The sequence below is a fragment of the Kogia breviceps genome, chromosome 4 (genome assembly GCF_026419965.1).
Source record: "Kogia breviceps isolate mKogBre1 chromosome 4, mKogBre1 haplotype 1, whole genome shotgun sequence".
NCBI classification, from domain to species: Eukaryota; Metazoa; Chordata; class Mammalia; order Artiodactyla; family Physeteridae; genus Kogia; species Kogia breviceps.
Window position 1 is genome coordinate 44,833,799 of NC_081313.1, and position 19,374 is coordinate 44,853,172.

Consider the following 19,374-nt stretch of genomic DNA (forward strand, 5'->3'; position numbering starts at 1 on the left):
ACTGGAAAAGGTGAAGAGGAAGTGAAGGGGTATGATTTAAAGTAATCAGTTCTGCTGCTGTAAGAAACGCTCCCTACATCCCAATAGCTTAACATGTCACACTGCTGTTCCCCTCACGTCAAGGAAGGAGAAGTGAGGAGCTCTGTGCCAAGTCCATGTCCAGCTAGCAGCCTGTGGCCAATTAAGGGAGTTTTGAGAGCATAGACTTGGAGATTCTGCATATCAATCCCCTCACATTCATTGTCTGGAAAGCAATAAAAAGGTCTTCTCCATCAGCAACGGGACTGGTTAATGTCTTTTAGCTATTTCTAAAAAGAGAAAAAAATGAGACAAACACTGTATGATATCACTTATATGTGGAATCTAAAAAATACAATGAGCTAGTGAATACAACAATAAAGAAACAGACTTACAGATTTGGAGGACAAACTAGTGGCTACCAGTGGGGTGGGGGGGCAAAGTAGGGGTGGGGAGGTGGGAGGTGCAAATTACTGGGCGTAAGATGGGTTGAAGGGTGTACTGTACAACACAGGGAATGTGCCAATATATTGTAATAACCATAAATGGACAGTAACCTTTAAAAGTTGTATAAAAAATAACCATGATGTACACTTTAAATATCTTACAATTTTGTCAATTAAGCCTCAATAAAGCTGAAACAAATTTAAAAATAATTTTAAAAATTAAAGGAATATATACTCCTAATTGAAAAAGGGAAAAAACAAAAATTCCCTTACAGAAGGAAAGTAAATCAAGAAGGAAATGGGAAGAGAAAAATCAAAAGAAAGGGGGATGTTCAGAAAGCACTCAGGAGAAGTCTGTACTCTATGGGTCTCTCTTACATAAAGCATGCCTTACCTTAGATTATCACACAGCTGAAGAATGGAATATATATAAATATGGAATATATACATAAAATGTATGCATAGACACATAAAATGTATACACATATACATATAACTTCCATTCTTCAGCTCTGAGTGTACATAAGGCAGAGATGGGGTCCAGAGTGTGATAAAGAACAGAAGTTATTTAAAAGCATATATTAAAAATATATTTAAATCACCCATACGCTATCCTTTTAGCAAACTCTGGTTTCTTGTCATATTCAAATTATTTGGGCTTTGCACTGCATACACTTTCCCAAACACGTCATTTTCCTTCATTGCTTTTTGCTTAGTGGCACTTACTGTGTTTTCTGTCTATTCCAGTTAGCAAAGAAAATAGTAATTAATTCTAATATGTTTTCATCCCACCCCTTTACCTTTTTCCCTTTATCTTCCAGCCAACTGCTGCTAGTTTTCTAAGATCTAGGTAAGTGCTCTCAGCAACTTGTACTTTCTACTAGAGCACTTTTGAGTGGTAATTATTTTGTTTCTGTGCTTGTTTACTTTGCTAAGCATTTTCCCCAAGACCAGCTCATCTCGTGGGCGAAGTGCCTCACAAGCTCCCAGCATGTGAGTTAGCATGCCCATACAGATTACTGAACAAACAGAAATTTGGGAGTGAAAAGGTGAAGTAGTAATAATTATGTGAAACAGTAGGAGGAAACCAGGGCTATCCCCGGAAAATAGGGATGTGTATGCTCTATAACTATGTGTTGAACCAGAATACAAGCTCTATTCTAACAAACCCCCTTCTTTTTTTTTTTTTTGATCTGATATTGCTTTGTCTGGTATCCCCATTACTCAGAACCATGTCTGGCATATACTTTGTGCGCAGTAGAAATTTGTTGACTAGATGAAGGACTAGGAGAAAATAAAAGATGTGGCAGCTCTACAAGTCCTCTAAAAACCCTTCACCAGTTTTCTTCCTACTTTTTCACCCAATATGTTCCTTCCATAGCTTTGCCTAATGCAGTGGACCGACCATACAGTTTTTCCATACCTCTACCAGGACACAAAGCTTCCCTTCTGAAGCAACACGGCACTAAATCCTTGATTCTTAAAATAGGGAACTAACCTGCTACAGAGACCAGGCTATTTTGATTAAGGGGTTTAGTCAAAGTGATTCAGCTATCGTTGCATTAGGTTTGAGTCCTCAGCCCGAGAGCCTTATTTCCAGCATCTGACATGTCTCCCCTCCTAGACCTGGGCACAGAGTTAAGCCGCAGGAGCTGTGGGAAGCAGAATAATTCTCCGTCCCATTAGCAGCTGTGCTAAGAGGGAAGACGAGGTGGGGGATGTGTGAGGCCGTATTACAGAGGAAGAAGCCGAGGGGACGATGCATCTGGGAAGGACTGTGCTGAATTAACTGAGTCATCACCCAAAAGAACTGTCAGAAATGAGATTGTGTGTTTGGGGGGACAGGGGCTGGTGAGGGTAAAGGCAAGCAATCTTAAGAGTCTTTGGGAAGCATCATGGAGGAATTGGGGCGGCAACTCTGGAACCGTGGAATGGATTATTTCTTAAATCAAGGTCAGGAAGGTCCCAGAGCTGTGGCTACCGGCCCAAGCAGGAAACCCCTCCTGAGAAGCGCACATCCTCCTCTCTCTGGGCGGTTGTGACGCGGCCGCAGGATCTTGGATGCCCTAATTAGCGCTCTTGATGTGACAAGGGCGGCTCCCGTTCTGAAGTTTCCTTTCTGTGTTGTTTTACAGAAGATTTCACGGGGAAGGACCACAAACTCAGTTCCTCTTCTATCTCGTTGAAGAATATCAGCACGTTACAATTGGTCAGAATCAAAATTTCATAAGTTTGGCTGCAGAATAGTTATGATGCGAAAACAATCACAAAAGCCTTTGCCTTACTGCTTTATTGACACAGCCTTCCTGTCCCCACATCTTGCTTCCTCTCAGGAAAGTGGGACGTGTTGGATGATTTCCCAGCTTCTATTTGGAGAGGAAGTCTACAGGTTTTCCATCATCCAGCCCCCGCCAATCTGCACTGGCTTGGGAACACCTGCAACCAAAGGCTATGCCCATTCTCCTCTGAGCGTTCACAGCTATCAAAATAAATGAGCCATCTTGGCTGGGGAAATCACATCTCCTTCCAGAGTAACCTCACTCTCCACATATGCACAAAGACGCATACGCCCGAGGTTAAGCGCATTGCCTTTAACTAGAATTATAATTCAGGCATTTTGCATTCAAAACCAATGTCAATAAATGTCTCAATAGAGCTAAAAAACCTCATGTACTGGCAGCTTTTTCCTGTTGCAGCCCATTTCTTTCACACAGAGCAAATTCTTAAGCCCACGCAATAATGGAAAACAAGGGAACTGCCCTGCCTCCTCTGCTCTGATGTATCACTAACACAATACCAATAATTTTTGCTGGGTATAAGTCCTTTTCTCACCCACTCATTCACTCCCATCCCAAACAACCTGTCTCAGAAGCCAGCATTCTGCGGAGAAACTGGGGTCCTCATCCCCCTGACCAGTCTGCTAGTACTCTAAAGTTGGTTGAGACGCCCTAGGAGCTTATGACAACTTTATGCTCAGCCTAAGGCTTGACTTGGGGATCAAGAGTGTACTGCTGTCTGCTCAGATGGATGTTCATCTATTATTTACTATTTGTAACCCTGGCTTTGAGAATGGAAATAGTCATTTGAAATTCCTTTGATAGAAAAACAAGAGGCACAACTCCACAGGCAAAAAAAAAAAAAACTGATCACGAGATAAAAGGAGCCCTGATGGGTCACTAACACTCTAATGAGTCTGTGTTGGGTCGTCCGTAGCTGTGCTGGGGATAGCATGAGAGGAGTGGGTGTGCGTGTAAATATTTCTGCGTACTTGAAGGCCGATTGCTCAGTGCTACAGAACCCAACTCCACTCTGGAATTTCCTCAGTCAACATGGCTGGGTTTGATGAGAACTAAGAATGTAGTACACAACCGTCCTTTCCTGGACTTCCTCACACACTAGAAGGGACTCCAAACCAAAAGTGACCATATCCTGTTTCATCAATCACTCTCCAGGGACTGGTCACTTCCTTTAAAGTGACAGCGTTAGGAGATCAGAACCTTCAGATAACACCATTCCTAAGCATCCTTTTCTGCTTGGATTGACTTCATAGAAATATCCACGCCAGCCTCCATCTCCTCTGAATCATTCTGAACTTCTTAGTCTTCTTACAAAATATTCATGCCTCCACTATAGTTTTCAGATTATTCTAAGAACTTTCTACTTGGAAAATGCTACCTCTTCTCCTTACACTGATTTTTGCCATCTGTCCCCAGCTCACCTCTTTTCTATTTCACTGAAGCCTATCAACTTTCCAAAGTCCCAACAGAAGCCCTCCTTCTGTTGGGAAGGAGGAAGAAGGAAGGAAGGAAGGAAGAAGGGAGCCCACATTAATTTTCCTCTCCACGGAATCTCAGGAGTACGTACTACTGAGTACGTGCTCAGGTAGTACGTAGGTACGTACTACCTGCTGGATTTACTTGGCAGTGGTCATATTCTGCCCTCCCTGGTGGATCACTTTTTATACATACATATCTTGGCACCAGCTAGATTGAAAATTTCCTCACAGGCCAACAGTTTGCATTGCAAAAATTGGTGTTTCCAACAGAGTCTAACACACGCTAAGTTCTCTGTTAGGGCATCTTGAGTGATCGAGAAATAGAAGTACCAATGGCTGGCCAGGGAACTTACATTCTACACCAGGTAAAAAGAATCGTGGCCATTAAGCATGAAGTCCTTCAGTCTTGACTCCCTCCTCTCACACCTAGAAACATCAACAGTATTCCCTTCTTCTCTTTCTTTCCTTAATTATAAGAACACAAGGTATTTCTTGCAGTGAGCTGTTCCCTGTATGTGTTTCATTCTATTTCCCCCACCCTCCTGCCACTGTAATTTGCTCTCCCTCCCAGGACTCCTTATTTCTCTTTAGTCTGTAAAACAGCCCTCCCTTGACCTCAAATCCTGCTTATTCAGTTGACTTCCTACCCGCTTCAGCTTCTCAAAAGACTAGTTTCTATTTACTATTTTTATTTCTTTATTTTTAAATTCTCAACTCTCTGCCACCAGATTTCAGCCCTGCCACTCCCCTAAACTTGCTTTAAGTTCATCACTCATCTCCTTCTTGTACAATCGTCAGCATGTGCTAGTGCTATCTTACTGGTCTCTCTACCATATTGGACATTGTAGAGCACTTTCTTCTTGAAGATTACTTACTTGGGTTCTTTATACTCAACCCCTCTGTTTTTTCTCCTCTTTCTCTAATAATTTTCTTCTTCAAATCTGGCATGGACTTTTCTTCCTTGAAACCCTATAAATACAGATTTTCCCCAGGATTCTATGCACAAAACGACTTCTCCTTATATAGATTCCTAGGTAACAAGTTCACTCTGGATGCATGAGATTCTTACTGTAGTAATAACAATAATCACCACTATTTATGGAGCACTTTGTACCAGATATTGTTCTAAGTACTTTTACATGTATTAACTCAATTTATCTTTATTTTACAACAAACATTTTACAAGTGAAAAAACAAAACAAAGAGGTTAAATACCTTGCCCATAGTCAGAAGGAGTAGACTCAGGATTTTAACCTGCAAAGTGTAGCCACAGAGCCTGTGCTCAAGTGTAAATCCTAGGTTGCATATAGAGATATGGGAGTTTATTTTTCATAAATAACAATTGGTGGCACCATCCTCTAGCCATCACTCAACTCAGAAATCATTGATTGATTCTTTTCTTTTTTTTTTTTTTTTTTTTTGCGGTACGCGGGCCTCTCACTGTCGTGGCCTCTCCCGTTGCGGAGCACAGGCTCCGGACGCGCAGGCTTAGCGGCTATGGCTCACGGGCCCAGCCTCTCTGTGGCATGTGGGATCTTCCTGGACCCGGGCACGAATCCGTGTCCCCTGCATCGGCAGGCGGATTCTCAACTACTGCGCCACCAGGGAAGCCCTGATTGATTCTTAATTCTTCCTCATCCCTCACCTCCTACAGCACATCATTTACTGACTCCTGATGATTTCAGTTGCTATATGGGTCTTCACTCTGTGTTCCCCTATTTCCACAGCCCTTTCACCACTGCCTGGATCCAGACTATCATTATATTTCGACTAGACTACTAAAATAACCTCTTACTGCTTGCTTCCAGGGCTGTCTTCCTCAAACCCGTAGCCACCAAGTGACAACAGAGCATTTTTAATAAAACACAAATCTGACTGTCACTTCCCTGATTTAGAGGCTTTCAGTGGTTCCTGATGCCCTGTGATGTAAAGTCCACGTTCTGCAGAATGGCATAAAAAACAGTCCTGCTGACCTCTTCAGCTTCATCTATTACATAAAAATATTTCTAGATCTCTGCACATAGGACTTCTGTCCCTTATTGATACTGTTCCCTCAGCCTAGCCTGTCTTCCTGTCTAATTCCTATGAGCCTTTAACTTGCATCTAAGGCTACACATCCAGTCTTTGTATTTAGAGTTGCTGCATTTTCCATAAAGTATTAATAATCTCGATATGTGTCTAAGTTATCTCCTAAACCTAAAGAACTTTGCCCTATTTATTTTTTCAAATTTGCAATGCTTTGTATAGTACCTGATACAAATTAGGCACTTTATGTTTGTTTAAATGAATACATTAATGAATAAATAAATTAATGAATGAATATAAATCATTGTTTTCCTCTTACGGTGATTTATTTTTCAATAGAGCACATGCACACAAACTTAAATAAGAAAATGTTCCTGTTGATACTGCAGGACATTTTACAGCAGAAGGTATTAATTAAAACATGTTTAGGGGTTTCGCTGGTGGCACAGCGGTTGAGAGTCCGCCTGCTGATGCAGAGGACACGGGTTCATGCCCCGGTCCGGGAAGATCCCACCTGCCGCGGAGCGGCTGGGCCCGTGAGCCATGGCCGCTGAGCCTGCGCGTCCTGGAGCCTGTGCTCCGCAATGGGAGAGGCCACAACAGTGAGAGACCCGCGTACCGCAAAAAAAAAACCCCAAAACATGTTTATTTTCCTTAAAGCAAGACAAAGGTTATAGAAAAACACAACTAAATTCCACAGCACTGCCCCCATTTGTTTTTCTATCTTCCCTTACCAAAATTTCCATCTATATTTTTCTAACGCAAAATGTAAAATGTCTATTCAGTCATTGCATGTGCTCGCTACTAGTTGTATGATTTATGTTAGAATTAGGTGCATGTTATAGAAAAGCCAAGGTAATAGTGGTTTTAAAACAATAGAAATTTATTTTCATCTCAGATTAAAAATTCCTAAGGAGGCAGTCTAGGGCTGATATGGCCAGTTCCAAGGTCATGAGGAATTCAGGCTCCTCCTATTTTGCTCCTGTTGATACATTGCCTCATAGTCCAAGAGAGCTTTTGGAAATTTAGCTACCTGTGTCTGCATTCCAGATAGCAGGAAGAAGGAAGATGAGAAGTAGTGTTTGCCCCCTCCCTTTTAAGCACGCTTTCTGGAAATCCCGTACAACGCTTCCGCTTATCTCGCATACCAGCAGTCAGGACAATTGCAAAATGTAGTTTTTGTTTGTGTTCTTGTTTGTGGGTTGTTTTTTTTTTAGTTGATGGCAATGTGAGAAGCAAAGATTTGGATTTTGTCCTTAAGGAAGAGTGGGAGAGTAGGTGTTGATGTAGGCAGCCAATCGTCTTTACCACAGTTTAGTGTGAATATACGGAAAATAGAGAAATCTCTGAAGTATCATACTGGCACACGGAAGCAACGTGCTGAAGGATGAGCTGACAGTGATCATTATCTAGCTGGTGAGTCTGCAAATAAAACCAAGGGCAAATTAACAGAACGAAGCTGCATATCTGGCCTTGTAGAACTGAGAATTGGATTCTTTTTTTTTTTTTTTTTTTTTAAGAAGATGTTGGGGGTAGGAGTTTATTAATTTATATTTTATTTATTTTTGCTGTGTTGGGTCTTCGTTTCTGTGTGAGAGCTTTCTCCAGTTGCAGCGAGCGGGGGCCACTCTTCATAGCGGTGTGCGGGCCTCTCACTATCGCGGCCTCTCTTGTTGCGGAGCACAGGTTCCAGACACACAGGCTTAGCGGCCATGGCTCACGGGCCTAGTTGCTCCGCGGCATGTGGGATCCCCCCAGACCAGGGCTTGAACCCGTGTCCCCTGCATTAGCAGGCAGATTCTCAACAACTGTGCCAACAGGGAAGCCCCGAGAATTGGATTCTTAAACAAGAAAATAGAGTGTGGTTTTTTCTGTCATCATTCAAATTCTCTGTGACAAATATTAATTAAATCAGATGATACACATGCTCTGGTTATGTATATATCCCTATGGCAAGTTGGTATTATAAAGATAAGGAAATCCATATACGTGGTCAACCTGTTTGGGTTGGCCCATTGTTTTAGACCAATGCTGCTCAAACTTAATTGTGCATAGGAATTACCTAATGTCTTGCTAAAAGGCAGATTCTAATTCAGTAGGTCTCAGGGGAAGTGGAAGTTCTGTTGCACTTGAAGTAGCAAGGCTTTGAGAGCCTCAGCACATGTCAGTCAATGTGTTATTTCAAGTTTCCAGTGATTCAGATGCCAAGTTGGTAGAGATGTATAAGAGATTTATGGGAAAGCCTGTGGAGGATAGAAGGGAGGGACCAGAGAATGCAGAAGAGCCCTCAAATGGCAATTAAAGTCTGACCTGGATAAGAGAGAGAGAAGGAAGAAAGAGTATGTTGGAAGTGCATCATTCTACAGAGAGACCCGTAGGGAAACCTGAACCAAAGATGCCCAATAGAGTCCTAAGTTCACAGGAATGATCTTGCACTGGTACTCCAGCCATGCTCAGTCATTGCCTGGGAGCAGCCTGTGGGAAGCATCGTGGATGCAGAGGGGCAGCAGCTGGGACCATTAGTCAATTACACTCCACGCAGCAGGTAAGCTGAGTGGTGCTTTCTAACAGTGGCCACAATCCATATTCTCGTCTTTGTAAGTATAGTACACTGAATATAATTTAATGTCTTTTTGAGGTCCTTGCAGTATTTGAGAGCGCTTATTATAAATACTAATTTGTCAGCATGGATTTACAGTACATGGCCTAGAGTGCCTTCAGTAAATATTTGTTATTGAAAAAAACAAAATTGAAGATGAAATAACTACAGCAATAAAGAATGAACTGGTATAGGACTCAAGACACACCATGGAATTTGCATGGCCAGGGAGGATACATTATTCCCAACCTATTTTCTTAGTATTTGCTTCTTTCTCATAAAAGCTGATTGCAGCAAATATTATCGAGTTTTAGGTTCTAGTTAGTCAATGTTTGATTGTAATTAGTTTAATCATTTGTATGCATTTCCTCTAAAGAGACCATGGAAAAAATAATTTGATGGAAATAAATTAATCATCTTGGAATTTATATAACTCGCCCATATGTGCTTTGAACACTGAATGTAATTACACAATAATTTTGGTTCAAAATTAAATCATTTGGCACACTTTTGTAGAAGGAAATTAGCAAAGTCCAATTTAATTTGTTTAAGGTACCATCGTTGCCCACTTTTGGAAAAAAAAAGGTCTTGGGAGATAAAAATTAAAACCAAACTATTGTATTTTTATTCAGATTCATTTTCAATATGTTACAGTTCATAAAATTTTGAGTCAAATATGACTATTTCTGAATTTATAAAACTTACAAACCTTGACATGAAAGGACATTATGGCCTTTTTTGAGTGTGGGGTTCAAATTTTCTCTAGTTTTTTCTTATCAGAAACATGAAGTGACTTATGTCTTTATCATATAAATGCTGATATAACTTGGTACTTCTTATCTACAAGCAATTGGCAGAATTCATGGAAAACCCTACCATGCATTACAGTAGAAAGTGTTACACAGTTTGGGCGGTCGGTGGGGGGGAATTCCTCCACACTCCAAAACAGAATCAAACTCAACAATAATAACCATGTTATTTTCATCTCCATGACTCTACATCTAAAAGCATCATTCATTCTTTGATTCAAAAAATCATTACTGAGTTGGCTAAGGACAAGTCACTGTGGTCAATTCTATTGGGAATTGAAGAATAAATTAAGCCTACCATATACTCTCAAAATACTTTGGAATATATAAATGGTAAAGGCATTTGGATAAATTACCCTATATCACTTTCTCTGTGACCCTTTGAAGCAGGCTTATTATTCCAACTAAGTGTAAAGGCAAGGGTATGGAAGTTCTGTGACAATAATATCTGTGTTTTGCCTGTTAGATTTTGAGTTCAGAAGAGGAAGTGATAGTTTCCTTATTGGGATAATCAAGCTTCTCAAAGAGGTTACATTTGACTTTGGAGTGGAAGGGTAGTTAACATTTCAATGAATGAAAATGACAGAACGGCATCCGAGACTAAGGGAATGGCAAGATCAAAGACCCAAAGAAGAAAAAACAGCCAGAGTTCCAGAAATAATGAGTATTCTGGACGGTTTATGTAGGGGGAGTAGTAAATAGAAGGAATAAAAAGATTTAGGTCAAACTTAAGAGGGCTTTAAATAACATGCTGAGGAATTTGAACAGAAATCTCATAAGTAACGGGGAAACATTTCAGGTTTCCAAAGAGGGTGCTGATATTATTCTCTAGGAAAGATAATCTGGTAATAGTATGTGGTATTTATTAGATGAGGTAGAGAGTATAAATTTGTTCCTTTTTGGAAAATAAAGTTTTTCAGTGCCTATGTGGGGAATCAATGAGGTAACCCACAAGAGATGACAAGAAAGATTTCTGGAAAATAGAGGGGAAATAGCTAATTATTGACTATGCAGTGGAGGAAGTCTGCATGTTTTGTATAATTTCTCAAGAAAACGGAAAGTGGGAATTGAAAAACAAGAAAGTTGCAGTAATATCAGATTGGAAGACTGGAGGATGGCACAGCAGACATGGAGGGAGGTCAAAGGAGCAGGGGAGTCCCGAGTCTGTGTTGTTATAAAGACAGCTTGGAAGTGGCTGACCATCTCTGGGACCATCCTCTCTGCTTTGTCTTTCACAATCCTTTTCTCTCTCTTTCCCTAAATCTGCAGACGTACTAGACACTTTGCACAGGAGTAAAATTCTTTCTCCTGACCCAGGATTTTGGAGTAAGTTTTACATGAACTTGAGCCCCAACTCTGTCAGTTAGTCACTAGCTATGTTGTCTTGGGTAAGTTACTTGATCTCCCTGATTCTCAGTTGTATGATAAGTCATATGGAGGTAACAAAAATAATCTACCTCATAGAATTAATGAGAGACTTATATGAGTAAATTCATATAACACACTTATAAGAAAGTCTGCTCTGTTCTAAGTACTCAACTGTTTATTATTATTCTCAGATAAATCGAGCTTTGTTCTTTTCTCACCCATCCCTTCCTGCTATCAAAATGTTGAAGAGAGTCTTATTCCTCCAGCTTTTGGCATTTAGAAACTCCTCAGAACACAATCTACCACAATTTGCTGGAACTATCTTTTCGAAGGTAACCCATAAGCACAAAGTAAGCAGAGACAGAGACCTATTCTCTGTCCTCAACCTCTTTGATCTCAATCTTTCTCCTTTGATCACCCTCCATATAAAAACTCCCCTCTCTGTGACATACTCTTTAGGTATAACTCTGTGACACACTCTTATCACTTTGGCTGCCTTTTACCTAATTTCTTTCTGGCTTCTCTTCCCGGTCAATAAATTTAGGTGTTTCCCAAGCTCTGCCCTTGACTCCTGTTCTGGTTTCATGATCACATCTTCTTCCATGGCTTAATCAATCCTTTCTAGATGATACCTCCTGCATCTGCACCTCTGGTCTTGATTACTATCCTAAGCTCCAGTGCTACATTTCAACACCCATGTCTAGATATCCTGTGTCACTACACACTCAAGTTCAAATCCCAATTCAATTTGTAAACTAAATACCAGCTTTCAACCTTCTCATTTCCATTAGTGACACTATTCTTTAACTAGGCAGCCAGAGGAAAAACCTCAAAATAATCTTATAAACTCCACTGGTTATTCCCCCCTCAGTTCAATTTAGGTAGTTGCCAAATCATGTGAGTGTCTCTTCAGTGTCTCTCACAGCCATTTACAAGAGCTATCCCTCTATTTCAGGTCTTGATTACTTCCCACCTAGATTACTGCTTAGTAAAAGCCAAACTTAACTCTCTGCCTACATTCTTTGACCCTTCCAAACTTTCCTAACAGCAGTTGCCACATTAATGCCCCAAACACAGCTCTGAAAGAGATCCTTACTTTTTCAGCACTGTTGACTTCCTTAGGGTAAAACTACACTTCATTAATAACGCTATCATTAATAATATATACTCATGTATTAACTATACATATATGCAGTCTTTCCACTAAAATTGAGCTCATTAAAATTAAAATCATATTATAGAGCTTCAGCTCTAAGGTACTAGGGCTAGTACCTTAAACATAGCAGGCACATAAGTGCTTACTGAATTGAGGAGTGAATAATGGCACTCCCCTGCTCAAAAAGCCTTAATGGTTCCACATTTCTTATCAAGTAAGAGAAAAATTCTTTAGCCTTAACTTTAATGCTTTCTACAGTGTATCCTCAATCTAGCTCTCCTACTTCTCCAGTTTACTTCCTTCTTTGTACCATGGTGCTATGAGATGAATTGTGTCTCCCACAAAATTTGTATATTGAAGCCCTAACTACCGATGTAATGGTATTTGGTGATGAGGTTTTGGAGAGGTAATCAAGGTTAGATGAGGTCATTAGGGTGGGGCCCTTGTGATGGAATTAGTGACTTTATAAAAAGAGGAAGAGAGAGATCTCTCTCTCTCTGCCATGTGAAGACATAACAAGAAGGCAGCCATTGGCAAGTCAGGAGGAGGGCCCTCGCCAGGAACCAAAGCTGCTGGCACCTTGATCTTGGATTTCACAGTCTCCAGAATGGTGGGAAAATAAACTTCTGTTGTAACATACCCAGTCTATGGTAACTTGTTATGGCAGCCTAAGCACATGGATTCCAGCAAAACTAAAATACTTGAGTCCTGCCACAATCCTTGCCTTTCCTTATGATACTTTTTCAGTTTGGAATATCCTTTTCCGTCCCTTTCCATGATTATGTCCTACCTAACTCAAAGGCCACCTTCTCACTTGAGCCTTCCCTGATGTCTCCTTCATTAAAGTAATTTCTTTATCCTATGAAGTTTCTCATCATTTAGCCCTCTCTTTTCATTGAAACATACTCTATGCACATGATAGTTATTTGTGTACTTAACTTGTCTACTTGGCCGTGAACTTGCTAAACACAAGGACTGTGTCAGATTCATCACATATTCCATAGTACTGAACACAGAATCTGGACCACTGAAGGAATGTAATTCATATCATGATGTCGAATACAATCAGATGTTTTTAGTAGGCAAGATACAGCACTTGAAAGACTGAAATCTGTACTGGCATGAATGGAGAGTGGAGATGTAATGGATGAGAAATTCTTTGAAAGGAATAAAGAAGCAAAGTAGTGATGTTGAAAAGGAATGTCACTGGGGTGGAATGGACAAGTGGAATTTCTCTATTAAAGTCCTAGAGGAAGCTGGAGACAGATCCTGGAAAGACATACACAGCAGAAGAGAGTGTGGAAGTAAAGAGTGGTAAGGCTACAAATAGTCCTTATAGATCTCAAATGAAGAACTTTTGGGTGATGGTTGTATTTCAATGGTCTGAGAGAACAAGGAGGAGTGAGAAATGGATGAACCCATATTCCAGCTTTGGTACAGGAAATGAGGGAAGAACTCTACAGCGTAAGTAATAAGACAACCTTTTCTTGATAGGCAACAGGTAAGGAAAATAAAGCCTATAATTAGAGAGCCATTATACAAAGAAGAACAGAAAAGACAAGTAAAGGATTGGACATGACAGAGGTGGATGCACAGTGAAAGGGGAAGGGGATGAGGCTGAATTAGATTGGGATCTGAAAGAAAGAGGTGTCATGGGTCCGTGCTGTGTACAGCGAAGTTGTGAATCAAGTGAAAAAAGTGATTGGCAGGAATACAGGAACACTTGAAGCGTAGCCCTGGGCAAGTGCTGTCTCGCACCTAGATAAGAAGAAAAGCAAGCAGGCAGGGCACACTGCATGGAGAGGAGAGGCGGGGCCTCATGCTTCAGGTAGTGCTCTGGGTGGTAATGGCAACTTTCTCAGCCTCACCCATCCCTTCCTCCTCATGATGCTGAATCTACATCTCTGCTCTCCCAGCTGCAGTCACAGACTTCTAATTCCCTTTTGCATGTGTCCACTTGGATGCTCTGCCAACACTTCAGACTCAGTATACCGCAGACCAGACTCCTCCATTACTGTCTTTAATCCAATCTCTTGCTTGTCCTCATTTCTTTTTTCATTAATGCCACTCTTCTCCTGGTCATAGGACTTCCAGAAGCTTTGACTTTTTTCCACAATGTGGTAGGCTGAAAATGGCCACCTGTTGACATTTTGATGTCAGCCAAGTTATACTGATTTCTGATTTCTGTTCTCTAGAACTATGAGAGAATACTTTTCTGTTGTTTTAGGACACCAGATCTGTGGTAATGTGTTATAGTGCACATAGGAAGCTAGTATAAATGGCCTCCTTTCTCACACACAGTTACTGAGTTCTACCTACTGGCAAGCCATGCAAAGCAGTGATTACTCTGGCTCCACCACTTACCAGCCTTGGGACTTGAGCAAGTGACTTAACCTTTCAGAACCTATTTTCCCCATCTACAATAAAGTAAGATTTGGGAGAATATTTTGGGGACTGAGATAATACACATAAAGCACTAGATGATCAATAAATGTTCGATATTATTGTCATTATTGTCTGTGAAAGGGTCTTCGTCCTTTTATTCACTCATCCTTCTAATCCATTCTTCCTAACACTCCATAATACTCATCCCAGAATAGCGTTGTGGCCTCCTTTGCCTCTTTTAATAGTCTCCTAGTGCTCAGTGAGGAAAACCTCAAACTCCTCACCATGGCATTGAGTCCCTCCAGAGGGAATATCGTTGGGTTCCCACCCAATTCCCATTAGAAAGCTGTGTGCCCGTCCTCAGCTACCGAGTACTTGCTGTCTGCTGAGTGTTGGCAGGTACCCCTTCTCTGGAGAATGGCTTTCAGACCAACGTGAGCCCTAGAAGTGGGTCTCCCTTCTCAGGGCAGCCCACAACCAAAAGTGTACAGGGAGGCAAAGGCTGCTGCCATTTGCTTCAAGGTGAGGTCAACCCCATGGCTCTCCCCAGGCTCCAAGCTCCAGGCCACATTTGTGATGAGTGCCTTCCCGGGGTGAATCCTCCTGCCCTGTTCCCTTCTTCTTGATAGCACACCCATCATAAAGCCCGTGGGCCTGAATCCCTGCTTCAGACTTTGCTTCCAGAAACCTGACCTAAGTCATGCTCTTAACGTGTCCCCAAACTGACTATCCTTCTCTTCCATTTTTTCCCCTATAGAAACCCAAATCCCTGATTATTAGAACCCCAAAGTTCCCTTTGATCCCTAACTCATATTTTGAAATACCCCTTTCTTGCTCTCTTTAGTCCAAATGATACACATCTTTCAAGCTCTACCCTGGCACCATATACCTGGGCAACCGTATTCCAGTGATTTTTTTTCCTATCTTCTGAACTTCTGTAGTGTGTATTTTCTGTACCATTTATTTGGCAACAATTCAAACACTTTCATTCTTCCACCAAAAAAGGAGACAACAATATTTATCCTGCAGGTTTGTAGTGAGCATTTAAATGAAATGTATGTAAAACTCACAGCACAGTCCTTGGCTCAGAGAAGGCTCACAATAAGCTATGGTTCTGATAGTTGGCCTCTAGAAAACATCTCTGTCCCTCTCCCTCCAACCTCTTTGTTCCTTTCCCAAGAATAGGCCAGAAACTGGAACATTAATTTGAATCTGTTTGCCTGTAGGAGAAACACGGCCACTGTGGTTTACCTCTCTGCAGTGCACCCAGCCCATAGGTGTCCAGCTGAATATACGATTTGAGTGGGGAATGGACAAAGAGAGGTAAGGTCTCTCAGAATCCAGCTTATTAAGACTTCTCTGTTGAGGTATGAAGGTATCTCAGTTAATTTAAAAAAAAAAAAAAAAAAGAAAAAGAGGGCTTCCTCAGTGGCGCAGTGGTTGAGAGTCCGCCTCCCCATTCAGGGGACACGGGTTCGTGCCCCGGTCCGGGAAGATCCCACATGCCGCGGAGCAGCTGGGCCCGTGAGCCATGGCCGCTGAGCCTGTGCGTCCGGAGCCTGTGCTCCGCAACGGGAGAGGCCACAACAATGAGAGAGCCACGTACTGCAAAAGAAAAAAAAGTACTTTTTTCCCATTTGTCAAGATTACCTGGTGTCTCATATAGGCAGTAGGAGTACATCCACAGTAAATTTCCACTAAGAAGTACCTCATTCAAAAGATAAAGGGAAATACATTATTTTTGGCTAAATGCCCACTCCAAGATTTTTTAAAAATAGAATGAAGATTTTAAACAAGCTCTGAAGGAGTATAAACTTCTGATTTAAAATGGAAAGTCTCATAATTCTTTCTTGTCAGTCATCTTTTAAAAAATTATCCTTATGTTGTGAGTTTTAGTGCTATTAAAAAATGTAAGGTCATATCAACACCCTGAGTTTTGTGAAAATCAAGTAAACAGAGGCGCAGACAGAAGATGGGGAGAGGAGCAAGGAAAGGGATCATCTTTTTCCTATCATGTTGATTTGTTTTGCATCTTTAGTCACCTAGTTCAACGGAGGTGCCTGTTCAATATATTTGAAAATTTTTCAAAGCCCTGATTTAATACTTTTGCATTAAGCCTAGTGATACATCATTTAAGGATAGAACTGAATAAGATGGAAAAAATTAAAACGTCATCCTAAGCAAACCAACTAAGTCACACACACCATTTTATAAGGCCCTTTATGTTCTGTACTCAAAGAAAATTAAAAGAAGTGTACTCTGTTTTCTAAGAAACTATTAGTCCATGCTATATTTCCAAGTCTCTGCTTGTATCCTTCTTCTGCCAGGAATGTCTTTCCCATGTCATCACAAGTAAGGGTCTATCCACGCTTCACAGCCTGGTTCACTTGTCACCTCCCTTGTTGAGACTTTTCTGCTTCTCCCCAGCCATAAATTGCCTCCTTCCTCTAAGCCACCATAGGGCTTGACCAGCTCCTGATCTGTGGAGCCTTTCCAGATCTGCTGAATGGCTCCTGTGGGCTCTCAGCATTTTTGCCTTGTGAGCCTCTTTTCTCCATACGAAAATATTAAAACTTCTATTTCATAACTGCATTGATATAAAGAAAATTATAATCTGAGCTGCTGGACTCATCATTATATATCCATTATTATGATGATATTCATTTTTTAGTTCTGATTTTTTTAAATTAAAATTAAACATTTTCCTGAGCCCCTAAATGTATCTTGGACTGTGTCTCCCATTAGTCATGGGTCAGTTGGCCCCATAGCTTCCACTCAGACTCGTTGTAATTATTTTTGTATTTACTATCTTCCCTTCCAGGGAACCAGCTTTAGGTCAGAAGCTCAAGAACCACTTTATAGAAGGTATCAGAAAGCATGTAATTTTCTAGGGTTTCCAGAGAAAGAACACTCGAGAATCTACCTAGTCCTACATTTACTGAGGCAGGGAGGCTACCCCTCTTTGGTATGACTAACTATGATTCCTACTTTTTTCCAGTGATAAGGCTACACTATTATTGTTATTCCTAAATGTTCCTATTTTTAGTGAAGTATTAAGGGAACAAAGATAGAAACAAACGAAATCGAGAACCCTGGAGACATATTTCCATTTTCAAAGTTTCCTTTGTTGATTAGTACTTTGTTTTTAGAAAAGAGGTAGGGGTGTGTGTGTGTGTGTGTGTGTGTGTGTGTGTGTGTGTGTGTGTGCATGTGCACTCACATATGCACAGAAACAATCTAAAGGGAATCTGGAAACTAAGGCTTCTCTGTACTTCAATCAAGTACATTAGATTAACCATCTTAAAACTAGGCTACCACCTAAAATGTGTAAACTCATGTTTGTAATTGCTTATAAGCCTATAGTGCTGTGCATATTCGTGAAATCTGTATTTCCAGTGTTTAAATCATCACCCTGCTCTGCCCCTAGAGTCCTAAGGCTGAAAGACTTGAAAACGAAAATTGCAAAAGCTTATGCTGTTGACAATGTTCTTGACCTTTACCGGTTTTGATGTGAGCCATTTTCCAGGCTAAGTTGCTTTCTCTCTAACTGTTCTCATGGTCAAGGTTGCAACCAGCATAAATCACTCAGACTCCTGTTCTTGAAAGAACAGGCACATACCCTGATGCTTTTACGGTATGCTTTTTCAGCCATGGCAGATATCTGGCAGAAAGCACTTAATTATGAGCCCATTGTTATAGGGCTGAACAAATAAAACTCCCTTAGCACACAGTATCTCCTGAAACTTCCCAGAGTCTGAAAGAAGTGATTTTTGCAGTGTCAAATAGTTTTTTCCAGACAATGTTCCCGTTTTGAACTCTCCTAATGGTATTTGCAGCAGATTTGGAGAAGTGGCGCTGCAGGGAGTGGTCAGGCCTTGGGCATTGCTGTTTGTTAGGGAAAGCTACTGAACATATTGTAGTTACTTTTAGTTACTTTATTTCTTCTCAGTCTGGGACCATCAAGGGCTGGCTTTGTGAAGTGAGGGGGGCCTTTCATCATTGTGCTCCATCAAGACCTCACTTAATGCTGCCTCAAATTTAAAAATATAATAAAAGTCATCATGAGGACAATTGTCATTTTCTCACACGTATATACAGCCCGCATGAAAGCATCTTTAGAAACTTTGTGGTTGTTTTTATTGCTCTGTAACAACTGAGCTAAATAAAAGCAACATAATTGCCAAAAGAGGCAGCTCCAAAATCTGGTCCCCCTGGGACCACTTGCACCATGGCTGCCTGGACCCAAGCCCCTCCACTCCAGTATAAAGAGATGGTGTCTTCACTGCTTCTGATCATCTTCCCCCAAATCCAGAGGTTACTGACACCGTACTTTTAACTAGAGAGTAAAATCAAACACAACTAAAACAAAAATCAGACACACAAAAACACCAACCTTCTGTGGCTGATACTTTTATTCAGAGAATAAAAAGAAACATAAAACAAAACAGAGTCACAAGCTTCGGGGGGGAACAAAATTTGCTTGCAAATAATCCAGATAAGGTAACAGCTAGTTTACCCTGAGTTTAAATTGTCAGATTCCCTCAGAGGGGCTTTCCCACGTTCAGCAGGAACTCACACTGAACCGTGCTAATTCCTTTGGAATGTGATCCAGGTAGCTGTGCAGGCTCCTTTCCAAGGGCATTTGCAGCTCTCTGGAGTGAATGACAAAGTACATTCTTGACTACTCATTGGCCCTGTGATTGCAAGCCCAGCATGAGTCAGCAATACAGGCTATTAAAAAAGAAACTGGCCTGATGCTGGGGTATGGAGTGGGAAGAGGTAGGAGGGTAAGA